The sequence below is a fragment of the Mesoplodon densirostris genome, chromosome 4 (genome assembly GCF_025265405.1).
Source record: "Mesoplodon densirostris isolate mMesDen1 chromosome 4, mMesDen1 primary haplotype, whole genome shotgun sequence".
Lineage (NCBI taxonomy): Eukaryota > Metazoa > Chordata > Mammalia > Artiodactyla > Ziphiidae > Mesoplodon > Mesoplodon densirostris.
The window spans coordinates 65,686,395-65,703,043 of NC_082664.1; the positions used below are offsets into that span (position 1 = coordinate 65,686,395).

The 16,649-nt window shown below is 37.9% G+C and overlaps 1 protein-coding gene across 1 annotated transcript in view; it reads left to right on the top strand.

Annotated features, from left to right (window-relative positions):
- Positions 1–16,649, top strand: part of BAZ1A (bromodomain adjacent to zinc finger domain 1A) — a 97,125-nt gene that overhangs the window by 19,287 nt on the left and 61,189 nt on the right. The gene's annotated exons all lie outside the window — the stretch shown is intronic.

Consider the following 16,649-nt stretch of genomic DNA (forward strand, 5'->3'; position numbering starts at 1 on the left):
AGGTAGAAATCACGCAACAAAAAACATTTTGGACTGTTGAGTCATCATTCAGTGTAAAGAAAGGACTAGAGTTTGAAAGGATTTTTAAAAATGAGTCAGAATATAATTGTATATTTGGTAATTTTTTTTAGTTAAAAGTAGGCTTTGGGCAACTTGTTTTCAGACGTTTTATAAGCACAGTCAAGATGTTCTGGGAGCTGAAAGATTCATAGGAAATGTGAAGCAGCAGGTGAGAAGATACTTCTAAAAGTATTGGGTTGGCCAAAAAGTTCATTCGGGTTTTCCTGTAAGATGTTACGAACTTTTTGGCCAACCCAACAGATATACTGACAGAAGCAAGAAGTGGCACCTTATAGCAAAGGAGGAGATAGAGTAAACATTAACTGCAAACTATACTGGCCTGGCTCAGTATATAATTTGGTAACGTTAGAAAACGTTGCAGAATAAAAATATGCTAGCATTTATTGAACTTTTTCTGTATGCTAGGCAGTGTGCTAGATGCTTTCATTTTAATTCTCATGATATTGATGGGTGACCCAGAATTTTTGAAAAGGTTATTTGTTTGTTGGTATTTACCTGAAAGAGTTGAAAACTATGTCCACACAAAACCTGCACATGAATGTTTATAGCAGCTTTATTAATAATTGCCAAAAGTTGGAAGCACCAAGATATCCTTTAGTAGATGAATGAATAAATAAACAGCAGTACATCCAGACAATGGAATATTACTCAGTGCTAAAAAGAAATGAGCCTTCAAGCATGAAAAGACATGGACAAGCCTTAAATGCATATTACTAAGTGAAAAAAGCCAATCTGAAAAGGATATGTATGGTATGATTTCTACTATATGGCTTTCTAGAAAAGGCAAAACTATGGAGACAATGAAAAGATCGGTGGTTGCCAGGGGTTGAATGGGGTAGAGGGGAGATGAACAGGTTGAGCACAGAGGATGTGTAAAATACCCGGTGGTACTATGATGGATACATTTGTCCAAACCTGTAGAATGTACAGCACTAATGGTGAAACTTAATGTAAACTATGGACTTCAGGTGATAATGATGTGTTAACATAGGTGCATTGATTGTTAACAAGTGTTACTTCTCTGGTGTGGGATATTGATAGAGGGGTTATGCATGTGGCAGGGGCAGGGAGTATATGGGAGATCTCTGTCTTCCTCTCAATTTTGCAGTGAATCTAAAGCTGCTCTAAAAAACCAAAGTCTTTAAATTAAAAAAAATTATATGCTCTGCTTATCAAGGCTGAAGTTTATAATTTTTTAAAAATCTGCTTTTTTTTTCCTATAAAACTTTATATACAGGAGAGAAAAGTAAAAGGTAAAGGCCTGGAGTGCATTTCCCAAATGCTCCTTTCAGAGATAACCACAGTCAAAAAATTAGTGCATAGTTCTCTTTTTTTCTATACTACACTTAATTTAAAAAAAAAGTAGCTCTTTCACTTAGTAATGATTTGGATGTCTTCTTACATTAGAAAACCACATGCACCATTTTTAATTGGTTTTGCATAAACTCACTAAACTGTGTGTTCCTAAAAAGCTTACTTGGAATATTGCCTTTTTCTGAGGATGGAGAAAGTTATTCCTTTTGTTAGCCTTGTGTGAATTTGCTCTTTGAAAATAATGAACTGCGTTTTCTTCCACATAATCTCTGACCTATGACTTAATGACAGACCTTTTCTCCAGTGTAGGTTAAATCAATACAATAGCAGAATTGGATTTGCACCGGAGTTTCACTGATAGCTAGATTTTCCCACATATTATCCCCATACTATTTAGATTTAACAGTTAGAAATGCTATCTAGTTAAGAAGCATAAGATACTACAGTTCAGTATTGGTTTTAGAACTGCCTTGTAAAATGAAGATTATGAAATTCTTTTTAATCTTACAAACTGATATCAATTTTGGCATCAAATAGAGACCAGCCACCTGGAGCTCTTATCTATTCAGATATCAAGGTATATTCCCTGTGGCTTTCTATGTTGCATTGGTGGAATGCTTCAAGCACTTTAGTCTAATGAATAAAAGAAAATTAGCATAAAAACCTAAAATATAGAGAGTGGGTACTTATTATATATTAGAATTGGAAATGAGAAAATGGACTTTTTAATCTTTGAGCTCTTTTTTGTATTGCTAACCTAAATGATATTAGTGAATCATAATTAATTAAAATGCATTAATGTTGAGGACAAAGGGAAATACTAAATATATTGAGGAGATAAGATGAACATAAAAGATGTAAGTGAGGAACAGTACAGTTATTTTGATTTAAACATACATGCTTGGATATCAGTGAGTGGATCCAGGTGGGATTAATCCAAGGAGAAGTTTTTGGAAAAGGGTTATTTGACTAGAAATTTGAAGACAGAGAAAAATATAAATTAGTAGAAGGGATTGAGGAGGAAGGCTTCTTATTTAGATGCAGATATAATATATAACTTTTAACAACATATATTAATTAAGTTTATTATAGTTCTTTCAAATAGAAGGCTTTCTATTGGTCAGCTTATACTACTGCCCTTTTAAGGTCAAAATTCCTTGTTCTTAGCCTAGGTCAGTCCTAAGGAACATCCTCAAATTGTTGTTTTAGTCTTTAGTTCCTGATGACCCTAGTATGCTGATGATATAATTATTAATAGAAAAAAAAAGGCTATTTGGGACAGCTGTTCTTTCTTTGGAATTCCTAGTTAGAGTCTTCTTTAGATATATATTGTTGTGTGTATCAGAGACCCAGACTTACAGCCTGACTGACTGCTGGATTGTTGTTGCAAGTTGAACAGTTAAAATTTAGAATCCTTATTTACTTGTATAATAATATAAATTGGAGGCCATCCTGGGAAACCCTTTTTATATCCTAAAAATCCCTATTAAGTAGCCACAAAAATAAATGAAAATGAATTTGTTTTTCTAAACGTGTTTAATTCAAATAACATATAAAGCTTCTGTTGTAAATATTTCTGTATGAATTCAACTGCTCTATTCTTAACAAAATAGTTCAGTGAAGTTTAGACTGATCTCATACAAATGTATTCATTTTCTTCAGTGTTCTCAGGACCTTCAAATTTGCATTGGCCATTAAGAGGATCTGCCTAATGCCTCTCAAAAGTCTTTGAATGGTAAATGTTGGAGGAGGGTGGTTGGTTTCTATGGCAACCTCTTTATTGATCCTCTGCACTAATACCAAGTGCAAAGGGTCAGCTGAGTCTCTACCAGGACTTAAGGTCTTTATTGTGGATGTCTTACTGTAGTAAGAAAAGTGATAAAAATGGGGGATGGCAGGACTTCCCTGGTGGCGCAGTGGTTGAGAGTCCGCCTGCCAGTGCAGGGGACACGGGTTCGTGCCCCAGTCCAGGAAGATCCCACATGCCGTGGAGCGGCTGGGCCCGTGAGCCATGGCCCCTGAGCCTGCATGTCCGGAGCCTGTGCTCCGCAACGGGAGAGACCACAATAGTGAGAGGCCCGCCTACCGCAAAAAAAAAAAAAAAAAGGGGGATGGCAAGTAAATTGAGGTTCACTTCTTTTCTATTATAAAAGGAAAACGATGTTTACTTCAATTTGTGTCTCATTGAATTGGTTAGCAGCAGGATGGTGAAGTAGACTAGTAGTAGTCCTGAAGTTCTTAGTTCACTATGGCAGGAGAATATTAGAGATGAATCTCACAAAAGAGAGAAGACTATGTATAGCTACTTCTGTCCTGAAATCCCTGTTAGGAATAAAAGGGAAGTCCATTTCTACGTGGTTATTACACAGGTTCAGGTCTGGGAAGTTAGAGGTCTTCTGAATAAAATCTCTCTCCTACATCATCTCCTACCTCCTTTATGGTCTGTTCCATTCGGCCAATATAAGATCACAGTTGTTCTGAATAACCATTTTTAAAATGGGGTTATCTGGGGCAGAAATAGAGACACGGATGCAGAGAACAAACGTATGGACACCAAGGGGGGAAAGCGGCGGGGGGTGGGTGGTGGGATGAATTGGGAGATTGGGATTGACATGTATACACTAAAATGCATAAAATGGATAACTAATAAGAACCTGCTGTATAGAAAAATAAATAAAATTCAAAAAAATAAATAAATAAAATGGGGTTATCTGCCTTTCTTAGACAAATTCAGAGATTGTCCAAAGATAAAAGAGAACTAAGAGAAATGACATAAGCTAAAATAATTTTCAATGAAAGGAAAAGGAGAGATAAAAGTACAAAAAAAGTCTGCTCATCACTAAAGGCCAGGCAAAATCCTTTGTTTAACTCAAAAACATATCCCAAGAGAATAATTCCAAGTAGAGGTTGGCACACTTTTTAAAAAATAAAGGGCCAGATAGAAAATATTATAGACTTCGATGTCCATATGGTCTCTGTCACAGCGAGCCAACTCTGCTGTTATAGTGCAAAAGCAGCCATAGACAATAAATGAATGAGCATGGTTGTATTCTAGTAATTCTTTATTTATAAACACTGAAATTTGAATTCCATGTTATTTTCACATGTCACAAAATATTCTTATTTTTATTTTAAGCCATTTAAAAATGTAAAAGCCATTCTTAGCTCGTAGACCACACAAAACAGGCAGTGAGTTGAATCTGGCCCATTGGCCATAGTGTGCTAACTCCTGGTAGAGAGGAAAGATTACTGCTGAAATAAGTGTTAAAGAATAAAGTCCCCAGAGATACCCTTTGAATCTAGAACCTCAGAGTATAGCATGTAGATGTGGCTTGGTATGGTGGAAAAAGCCTTTGGAGCCAAACTGAGTTACTAGTTCTGGGAATCTTCTTTACTAATCTGTAAAGCAAGTAATATCTACATTCATATAGTGGTTGTATTTGTTAGCTTTTGCTGCATAACAGACCACCCCCAAAACTTAGTGGCCTAAATCAATAGTCTCATGATTCCATAGTGGGCTGGAATGTTCTTATTGTCTGGGGCTGTATTGTCTAGGTCACTTACTCTAGCCTTACTGACATGTCTGAGGCCTCAGACGGGTGGGTATTTTCATGTGGCCTCTTATCCTTCAGGAGGCCAATCCAAACTTGTTCCCAGGGTAGGAATAGAGTTCCCAGCAGCAAGAGAAGGCAAAGCTCCTATGTGCAAGCACATATCAAGCCTCAGCTTGCTCGATGTTTGCTAGTGTTCCATTGACCAAAGCAAGTCACATGAGCAAATCCAGAGTTAATGTGTGGGCAGAGGGATCAAGGAGGCCCGTGACTCAGTGGGGGCCATAACTGCAACAGTCTGGCACAGTGGTTAATATTTTTCAGGAGCCCAGCATAGTGCCTGACACATAAAGCACTCAGTAAATGTTAGATCCTTCTGTGCTTGTCAGGGGCAAGTGAAGAGCCTGCCAGCTGTGATGACTCATCTTTTTTTTGTAGCCAGTCCCTAATTTTCTTACGTCACAGTCACTGTTCTTCAGAGTTCACTATATGTCATTTTAGGGAGATGATGACAATACCAGTAAACTTTTGAGAGCTTATTATATGCCAGGCACTGTTCTAAGCTTTTTACTTATACTATCTTATTTAATTTCCACAACAGCCATATGTGATAGGTACTCATTTGCTTATTTTACAGTTGAGGAGTTCATACACAGAGCTTAATTAACTAAAACTTGCCCAAGGTCACAAGTGATGAAGTTATCAAGCACAAGCAGTGCTTCTATGTGGGCGGAATGAGTGTGAAAGACATACTAAAAGATAGCCCTTAAGCAGGATTGAAAGATTATAAATTGAATGTACTTATTGATTACTCACTATTTACTTTTCACTTTATTTGCACATTTTATAATTTCTGTCAAAGTGTGAAGCAACATAGGATTGTATATAATGTGGTTAGATTAAGCTTTTGATCATTCACTCTGAGTGATCCATATTGTTGAGTGTCTGAAAATCAGCATCATTTTATGATCATTGATTCAAAGGGAAAAAAGCTCCTTCATTTAAACAGGTTCTCCTGCTATTTATATTTTTAACCACTGTGCTTATCAGAGGGTGCCTTAATTATTTTACTTCTGCATTCTGAGCTGATTAAGCTTTCTTCTTTTCAAATATTTTGCTTGCAGGTGAAAGAATGCTATCTAGTGGCAACAAAAGGTGACTGCAAGCATGGGGAAAAATAGAATTTTTTTAATGTATTTTTTTCATAGGATTTTTTTTTTTTTTTTTTTTTGCGGTATGCGGGCCTCTCACTGTTGTGGCCTCCCCCGTTGCGGAGCACAGGCTCCGGACGCGCAGGCTCCGGACGCGCAGGCTCAGCGGCCATGGCTCACGGGCCCAGCCGCTCCGCGGCATATGGGATCCTCCCAGACCGGGGCACGAACCCGTATCCCCTGCATCGGCAGGCGGACTCTCAACCACTTGCGCCACCAGGGAGGCCCTTCATAGGATTTTTAAAGTATTTTTATTTATTTATTTGGCTGCATCGGGTCTCAGTTGTGGCATGCAAGATCTTTGTTGGGGCGATCGGGTTTCTCTCTAGTTATGGCGCGGGGGCTCCAGAGCACATGGGCTCAGTAGCTGTGGCATGCGGGCTTAGTTGCCCCATGGCATGTTCCCCGACCAGGGATCGAACTGCGTCCCCTGCTTTGGAAGGTGTGTTCTTGACCACTGGACCACCAGGGAAGTCCCAGAATTTTTATTTATTTATTGTTTTTCTATCTTTTGGCACAATTTCCAGGGATGAAAAATGCAATTACTTATGACTTTTTCTTTCTTTCTTTTTTTTTTTTTTTGCGGTACGCGGGCCTCTCACTGCTGTGGCCTCTCCCCTTGCGGAGCACAGGCTCCGGATGCGCAGGCTCAGCGGCCATGGCTCACCGGCCCAGCCGCTCCACGGCATGTGGGATCTTCCCGGACCGGGACAAGAACCCCTGTCCCCTGCATTGGCAGGCGGACTCCCAACCGCTGCACCACCAGGGAAGCCCCTTATGACTTTTTCTTAGAGGTGGTAGGGAATATTCTGATTTAGTACTTAAAAGTATACACAAAGCCAAATTTTTTGTGATTCATTCAATAAACATTGTGTGCTCAGTGCTATTGTAGATATTGGGAAGAGGGTAGTGAATAAGACAAGGACTAGGGACTTATATTCAAGTTCAAGAGAGAAAAACACAAATCAGGATAATTTCAGATACTGATTATTGCTGTAAAGAAAATAAATCTTGATGGGATAGTTTTGAGTCATTTTTTGTTTTAGCCAATTAAATTCAGTATCTTCTCTGAAAAACCACTGTGTTAGATGCAAGCAGATAATCAAATATGAGAAAAGCATTAGTACTTATTGTTCTCAAGCATTATATAGTCCGTTGGTAGTAGGAATAGAATTTGTAGGGCAAAGATAAGTAAAATACATATGAATGACTAATGAAGGACTAAATAAGATAAATACATTAGGAGGACATAGAGGGGACGGGAATTGGAGGAAGGGTAGTCAAAAGGTACAAACTTCCAGTTATAAGTAAATACTAGGGATGTAATGTACAACATGATGACTATAGTTAACACTGCTACATGATATATAGGAAAGTTGTTGAGATTAAATCCTAAGAATTTTCATCACAAGGAGAATTTTTTTTTCTTTTCTTTTTTTTTAACTATATGAGTTCCTGGATGTTAGCTGAACCTATTGTGGTAATCATTTCACAATATGTATAAATCAAACCATCATGCTGTATGCCTTAAGCTTATACAGTGATATATGTCAATTATTTCTCAATAAAGCTGCAAAAAAAGGGCATAGGGTAAGTCTTACTTGTGGCTAGTGAATATATCACTAACATTGAAATAGAATGAATAAAAGGTACTGTAATGCTAAATTAATTTAGTGCTCCATTAATAATTTGCTGTGATTGGCCATTAGAATGGGCTGATGTTTACTGTTTATCTTTATAAAGATGTTTTTGTATATTTCTTTATCTACTTCTAGTCAGTCAGTCAGTCAGCATGTTGATTTCATTGTTGTCATATTAAGAATGCTTATTGACCATAAGGATAATAGAAAATATTTGGGTTATTTTGTTTGAGCTTCCAGCTCAAAAAATTTGAGAATGCAGGAAGTAATAAGTATAATTTTGTCATCTTAATTTGTTAGTTATATAATAATTTCTTTGCAAATTCTTGTAGTTATTTTTTGTGCACTGTATTTTTAAAATAAATTTATTTAATTAATTTATTTACTTTTGGCCGTGTTGGGTCTTTGTTGCTGTGCGCGGGCTTTCTCTAGCTGCAGTGGCTTCTCTTGTTGTGGAGCACGGGCTCTAGGCGCGTGGGCTTCAGTAATTGTGGCTCGCGGGCTCTAGAGCACAAGCTCAGTAGTTGTGGCGCATGGGTTTAGTTGCTCCACGGCATGTGGGCTCTTCCCGGACCAGGGCTTAAACCGGTGTCCCCTGCATTGGCAGGCGGATTCTTAACCACTGCACCACCAGGGAAGCCCTATGCACTGTATTTTGATGTACAGAAATCATCTGACTTTATTTGATTTGTTTATCTCACGTTGTAAGAGAGAACACCAATATATTGAACTTCTTTCCATGAAAAATAGGGATTTTAATATGAATTGTTATGGGGTTCCCTGGTGGTGCAGTGGTTGGGAGTCCCCCTGACGATGCAGGGGATGCGGGTTCGTGCCCCGGTGTGGGAGGATCCCACGTGCTATTATGTTTATAGTTGAAATGGAAACAAATTATAGAAAAGGACTCCCTTTATGGAGTTTTTGCATTACAAAGAATTCTCTGGCTAGTCTTCTGATAAGTATAGCGGGACCCATCTATACTTCAATAAGTTCTAACAAGTAGACCTACTTCAGTTAGCCATTTTCGTATATATTGTTTTAAGAAAAGGAATAAATGTTTTACTTTTAAGTTAAAGGATAATTTAAATTAAATAACTTACATTCAGATAGGCCTTTATCCTAAGTAGTCTAAATTAATAAGGCTTAAAGTATATTACTTTCTTATGATATAATTTATCCTTTTTATTGTATAGCTCTGACTCTGACTTTTGATACATAGTCGTGTAACCCATCACACATTTTTACTACCTTCCTTTGTGCGCTTTTTTTTTTTTCACTGCACTGCGTGGCTTGCAGGGTCTTAGTTCCCCAACCAGGGATCAAACCCATACTCCCTCCAGTGGCCTTTGTGCCTCTTTGTAGTCACCCCTTACCCTCACCTTCTAGACTCTAGCAACCACTGACCTGTTTACTGTCCTTATAATTTTGCCCCTTCCAGAATATGAATATAAGTGGAATTTTGGGTCTATTTCTGGACTCCCTTCTATTGAGCTGTATGGCTATCCTGCCAAAACTACAATGTCATTATTTACTGTAGCTTTTTAGTGATACCTATACATTACTTTCATCTTTTATTGATTTTTCCCCCCGTGATGTGAAATGTATGCTCTTAATTGGAGTTAATATTTTCCTAATGTTTATCATTAGCATTTTTAAACTAAACTTTCTATTGTGAGATAACTGTAGAATCACATAGAGTTGTAAAATAATACAGAATTTCCCCCAGTGGTACAGTATCACAACCAGGATATTGACATTAATCATGGTACAGAATATTTCTGTCACTGCAGGGATCCCTCACATTGCTCTTTTATGCCTCACCCACAAATCATAGGTTGTTAAATTTATTTTTCTACTTCAGACTTTGTTTTCTGAAACAAATATGACTTGAAAAATCTGTATTGCCAGTGACACAGTAACTTTCAAGTTTGAAAATCTTATTCAGCATTTTTGGCTGAGTTGAAGAGTGCAGTACTCTGACTCAAAATAAATTTAACATAGATCAGGTTATAAACTGATTACTGTTTAATAAAAATACCTAGTATACCTAATAGATTGCTTATATTGCTTTTCCTCAGCTGGAATTTGACTTGGGTGCCTATAATAGGAAAAATTTTAGGTGCATTAACAAAATAGAAATTTCTCTCTCATGTAAAACTAAGTACTTAAGTTGTAGTGTTAGGGCAGGTCTACAAAGTTGTCAGGAACCCAGGCTTTTTCCTATTTTCTGCTCTGTCATCCCAAGGTTGTGACCATTGTTTTCCTTGTTCAGGATGGCAGCAAGATAGAGGAAAGGCAAGAAGCCTGCTTCTCTTCCTTTCCTATCCATCCTTCACACTGAGGCCAAGTTAAGTGTTCTAAAATACTATTATCATTTTGAAACAGAAGTCACTTGCTGCTAAGTCTGTGGTGGCTTTTCATTATATTTCATGTTTTTGTTTTCTCTGATCTGTGTGTGTTTGTCTTGCTTCCTCACGAGGGTATCATCTCTGTTGGCATCAGTATGTCAGATCAACATAAAGCTGAGACCACAAACACTTTGAATATCTATTAATTTAAATACACTAATTGGAATTTTAAAGTATTTTGGTGAGGCTTTCATTTGGTTGATACCTTAACCAAACTAACTCATGTGGCTTTAAGATGATAATTTTGAATACTGAAGAGTTTAAACAGTATACTGATAATATCCAGATGTTTGAAACTTTAGAGATATGTAGGATTTAACCCATATATCTTATACCTAGAATTTTCTTTCCAAAGATTTTTATTTGTATTATATATATCTTTTAATAACAGATTTAGTTTTTAGCAAGAATCTAATGATTCTAGTTGTCTTATGATATTTAGGCTTATAATAGGTCAAATGCCAACTGGAGAAATAATAAGGTGTGGTTCTCTGGTCCATAAAGAGTCTCAGAACAGTTCAAAATGAAACATTCTTTGAGCTGCTCTGATCAGTTTGTCTAAAAAGTGAGAGGTTACAAACAAAGCAACTTTTTCTGACTGCTTCTTCCCCACTGACAAGTAATCAACATAATTCAGTCTTTCTGTTTGAAGTAGGCAGACTTGTTGAGTGGTCTAGTTTCCTCCACTTAAAATGAGGTATCACTTAACCTCCTTAACTTGAATTTTTTTTAACTCTAAACTTGAAAATAAGCAGGTTTACTCTGTTTCTACCTATAAAGTTGAAGTAATTATTCAAGCATAGCATTTTAAAAATAAATGTTCTTGGCACCTGTATTACAAGAAAATAAAAGGTTAATATTAGGCAGCACAGGTGAGCAGATGTGAAGCATGCCACAGATTCAGCATATTCTATTTTTAGAGACCCAAACAGAGAGGGGCAGTCCTTTTATGTCAAGTAGGTCTCCCCAGGTTTCTATTCTTCTTTCCTTTTGCTGTTAATTATTTATCTTCTACCCAAACGCCTTGTAAATACTCTGCATATATTTCAATTCTAGAATTTGCTTTTGTTTTAATGAATTTGTATTTTGAGATATAAATTGAACTATAACTATTGTTAAATGACTATTAAAACAGAAACAACGTTTGTGGGGAGATATATATACCATTCCAGAATATTCTCATAAAAGGTTATTTCCATGTTTAGCTGTTCACTCTTAGGAATTTATGGCTAACTTCTGCTCTAGCCTCATTCTGTGCTTGCTGCTGTTCCACAGACTTGCTTTCACTCTGAAACATGTTTAAGTTTGAAATGTGTTTTGGAGAGGCTCCAAAAGTGGCTCTTGACTACCTGGACTTAAAGCTCTGAAATACCCTTGAGTCAATATAGTGTTGTGTTACCCCTCAACTCCAGTAGTAGAGTGGAAGATTAGAAAATATATGGGCTTCAGAGCCAAATAGTTAAAGTTTTGGCTGTACTGTTACTGGTTGTGTGACCATAAACAAATGCTTTAACTTCTCTGACCCTGAATTTCATCTACTGAAAAACGTGTACCTTGCAGAGTTGATATGAGGAGAGAAATATGTGAAAGTGATATACTTATCTGGCACACAGGAACGCTAATAATAATAAGGACCTTTCTTTGATTGTCAGCCTCCACTCTGTCCTCAAAGAATGGAGCATAACATTAATTTAGAGTTTCTGTACTCTCCAGGACCCACTAGCTGGGTCTTGATTCGTGATTCTTTAACCTTTTTTTACACCCCCCAATCTTCTTTGGATTTCCTAGGACCAAGAAATTGTAGCAAGTGGATTTGAAAGACATAGACGAAGTCTCTTTGGAAATCTGTTAGAACGTGTTGACCTGACATTTTGCAGTTAACTGAAGTTTAGCTAAGCACCAGTGAGAGGCCTAGCCTTGATTAGATTAGCAAGAATTGACCTGTGGTTTGGGTGTGGTACAAAGTTAATAGTAGCATTGAAAATAACTAGGATAATTTATATATAAAACATTTACTACATTATAGACAATGTCTCTAAGCTGTACTGGTTTCCTTCTCCCTTATTCCTCTATCAGAGAATTGTATTTCTGTTAATTTTCTGTTAGTTTTAAAATGAATTAGTTCTTAAATTATTGTAGCTCTGTGGGCCCTACTGGGATCATAGACTGTTCCCTTCAATGGACTGTCAGACCATTTTAGGCACCACACCAACCGTTCCTGTGCCCAGCGTAGACCTGTTTACTTTTTCTCTAATGACAACCACTACTGCCACTTAGGGACACTCACCTGGACTCTGCCAAGTGAAAACTCTCTTTTTCTAACTTGAAGAACCTTGTCACAGGTTCACTGAAAAGCTTCCTTTATCACCTCCTGGAACCCTGAGCCATATGATCCCTGGATGTCATACCTAGGCCCTTCAAAAGTGGGTCCAATTGATTCCTTCCTTATTTTCGTGCAGTTCATGTCACTAAATTACAGAACCTTTTAACCATTAGACTACATAATTGCCTGATATAATTTCCTATAGTTGTTCCTCTTTAGAAACACTGGTTTATTTCTATCAGCCAGAGGCAAAAGTTAGCCTGCAGTTCTTTTGACACCATTTCCATTTGCTACCAATGTAGGCTTGGTAATTGGGCCTTCTTCAGATTTACTCTTAGGACAAAAAAAATTTTTTTTAATTGTGGTAAATAAACATGAACTTTACCATTGTAGTCATTTTTAAGTGTATAATTAAGTGGCAGTAAGTACATTCACAGTATTGTGTAACCATCACTACTATTTCAAGAACTTTTTCATCATCCCAAACAGAAACTCTGTACCCATTAAGCAATAACTCCCCATTTCTCCCTCCTTCCTGCCCCTGGTAACCTTTATTCTACTTTACGTCTCCATGTATTTGCCTATTCTAGATACTTCATGTAAGTGGATTCATACAATATTTGTTTTATTGTGTGTTTGGCTTATTTCACTGAGCATAATGTTTTCAAGGTTCATCTATGTTGTAACATGTATCAGAATTTCATCCCTTTTTATGGTTGAATACTATTCCATTGTATGTGTATATACCACATTTGTTAGTCTATTAATTTGTTGATAGATACTTGAGTTGTTTCTGCGTTTTGGCTATTGTGAATAATGTCATTATGAACATTGGTGTACAGGTGTCTGTTGAGTTCCTATTTTCAGTTCTTTTGGGTATATACATAGAAGGGGAATTGCTGAGTCATATGATAATTGTGTGTTTAATTTTTTTAGGAACTGCCATATTGTTTTCCACAGCAGCTGCACCATTTTACATCCCCACCAGTAATGCATGAGGGTTCCAATATCTCTATATCCTCCCCAACACTCTTTATTTTCCATATATATATATATATATATATATATATATATTTTTTTTTTTTTTTTTTTTTTTGTGGGCTCTCACTGTTGTGGCCTCTCCCGTTGTGGAGCACAGGCTCCGGATGCGCAGGCTCAGCGGCCATGGCTCATGGGCCCAGCCACTCCGCGGCATGTGGGATACTCCCGGACTGGGGCACGAACCCGTGTCCCCTGCATCAGCAGGCAGACTCTCAACCACTGCGCCACCAGGGAAGCCCCATATTTTTTTTTTTTTTTTTCTTTTTGCGGTATGCGGGCCTCTCACTGTTGCGACCTCTCCCATTGCGGAGCACAGGCTCTGGATGCGCAGGCCCAGCGGCCATGGCTCACGGGCCCAGCCGCTCCGCGGCATATGGGATCCTCCCAGACCGGGGCACGAACCCGTATCCCCTGCATCGGCAGGCGGACTCTCAACCACTGCGCCACCAGGGAGGCCCCCCATATTTTTTAATAATAGCCATCTTAGTGGGTATGAAATGGTATTTCATTGCAGTTTTGATTTTGCATTCCCTTTATGATTTAATGATGCTGAGCATTTTTTTTCATGTGCTTATTGTCATTTGTATCCTTTTTGGAGAAGTGTCTTATTTAGGTTCTTTGCCCATTTTTGAATTGGATTTTTTTCTCTTTTTTTTGAGTTTTAAGAGTTCTTTATATTTGTTGCCATATCTTTGTCTGGTTTGTATATCAGGGTAATGTTGGCCTTATGAGTTAAGAACTGTTCTCTCCTTTTCAATCTTTTGGAAGATTTTAAGAAAAATTGGTATTAATTCTTTAGAAGTTTGGTAGAACTCACCAGTGAAGCCATCTGGTCCTGGGCTTTTCTTTGTTGGGATATTTTTGATTACTGATTCAACCCTCTTAAGAGTTACAGATCCATTTAGATTTTCTATTTCTTCTTGAGTCAATTTGTGTGTTTCTAAGAATTTGTCCATTTCATCTAGGTTATCCAGTTTGTCAGCATATAGTTGTCTGTGGTATTCTCTTATAATCTTTTCCAACTTTATTTCTGGTTTTAGTAATTTGAGTCTTTTCTCTCTTTTCTCAACTCTTTTTTTAGGAGCAAATTATTCAGGAGTCATATATGATACTTTTTTATTAATTAATTAATTTATTTTTGGCTGCATTGGGTCTTCGTTGCTGCACGCGGGCTTACTCTAGTTGCAGCGAGCGGGGGCTTCTCTTTGTTGCGGTGCGCGGGCTTCTCATTGCGGTGGCTTCTCTTTGTTGCAGAGCATGGGCTCTAGAGCGCAGGCTCAGCAGTTGTGGCACACAGGCTTTGTTGCTCCGCGGCATGTGGGACCTTCCTGGACCAGGGATCGAACCCGTGTCCCCTGCATTGGCAGGCAGATTCTTAACCACTGCGTCACCAGGGAAGTCCCCATATATGATACTTTTAATTGGATGTTTATAAGTCTCAGAGTGAGAGGAAGTGAGTTGAGGGGAGAAGATGAGATGCTTTGAGAGTTTTAGATTCACCCACATAGTCTACATTTTGTTGATTCTTAAACCTCAGGGTGCTGTGGAACCAGTAGTTTCTTCTATTTGTGTATGGTGCAAAGTTCCTAGCAGGAAATCCATGGTCCTGATTTTCTCTGTGCCTAATAGCAATATTAGACTTTGTTGGGGATACTAAAGATGTTCTCCTAAAGGAGAATATAAGCAAGCATACGCTAAAATGTACACTAATGAAAATAAGTGCAATTACCTTGTAAAAATCCACCAGCTTCCCAAAATGAATCAGCTCTAAATATACTGTTTGTCTTTCTGGAATTGTATGATTCTGTTTTGGCTGTAAATGCAAAAATGTATTTTGAAAACATGTAGGCAAAAGGGCAAACTACTTGTAACCACTCGTCTACTTTCTGTCTCTATGGATTTCCCTCTTTTTTTTCTTTTTTAATTTTTAAAAATTTATTTATTGATCGATTTTTGGCTGCGTTGGGTCTTCGTTGCTGCGTACCAGCTTTCTCTAGTTGCGGTGAGCGGGGGGCTACTCTTCATCCCAGTGCATGGGCTTCTTTTTTTTTTTTAACATCTTTATTGGAGTATAATTGCTTTACAATGGTGTGTTAGTTTCTGCTTTATAACAAAGTGAATCAGTTATACATATACATATGTTCCCATATCTCTTCCCTCTTGCGTCTCCCTCCCTCCCACCCTCCCTATCCCACCCCTCTAGGTGGTCACAAACCACTGAACTCATCTCCCTGTGCTATGCAGCTGCTTCCCACTAGCTATCTATTTTACGTTTGGTAGTGTATATATGTCCATGCCACTTTCTCACTTTGTCACAGCATGGGCTTCTTATTGCTGTGGCTTCTCTTGTTGCGGAGCACGGGCTCTAGGCGCATGGGCTTCAGTAGTTGCAGCATGCAGGCTCAGTAGTTGTGGCTCACGGGCTCTAGAGCTCAGGCTCGGTAGTTGTGGCACAGGGGCTTAGTTGCTCCACGGCATGTGGGATCTTCCTGGACCAGGGATCGAACCCATGTCCCCTGCATTGGCTGGCGGATTCTTAACCACTGCACCACCAGGGAAGTCCCTGGAGTCATATATTATATGGCCTTTTCCGTCTGGTTTCTTTAATTTACCATAATGTTTTAAAGGTTCATCCATACTATAGAGTGCATCAGTATTTCATTCCTGTTTTTTTGCTGAATAATGTTCCATTGTATGGCTATAGCAAATCTAAATTACTTATCAATTGAAAATTGGCACAGTAAAAATGAGATTGAGAAATATTTCGGTTGTGGTGAGTGAGTCTGAAATTGCAGCCTATAAAATCCAGATACAGCAGGCAGAGGTAAGGGAAGCCAAAATAGGGTAGAGTTAATGAATAGGAAGCTTTCCAGAGATCAGAAATCACAATATAAGGTACAAAGAGAATAAAAAAGGTTATGATCAGGAGAATTTCAGAATTTAAAATATTGAATGCTTTGAAAAACTCTTGTAAGACCTAATCTGTATAATGAGATATTATGCCAGTACTTGATTTTCTAAACAGTAACTTTAGTGATGAATATACTTGCTAAGAATTGTGATAAATTGACTTTTAAAAT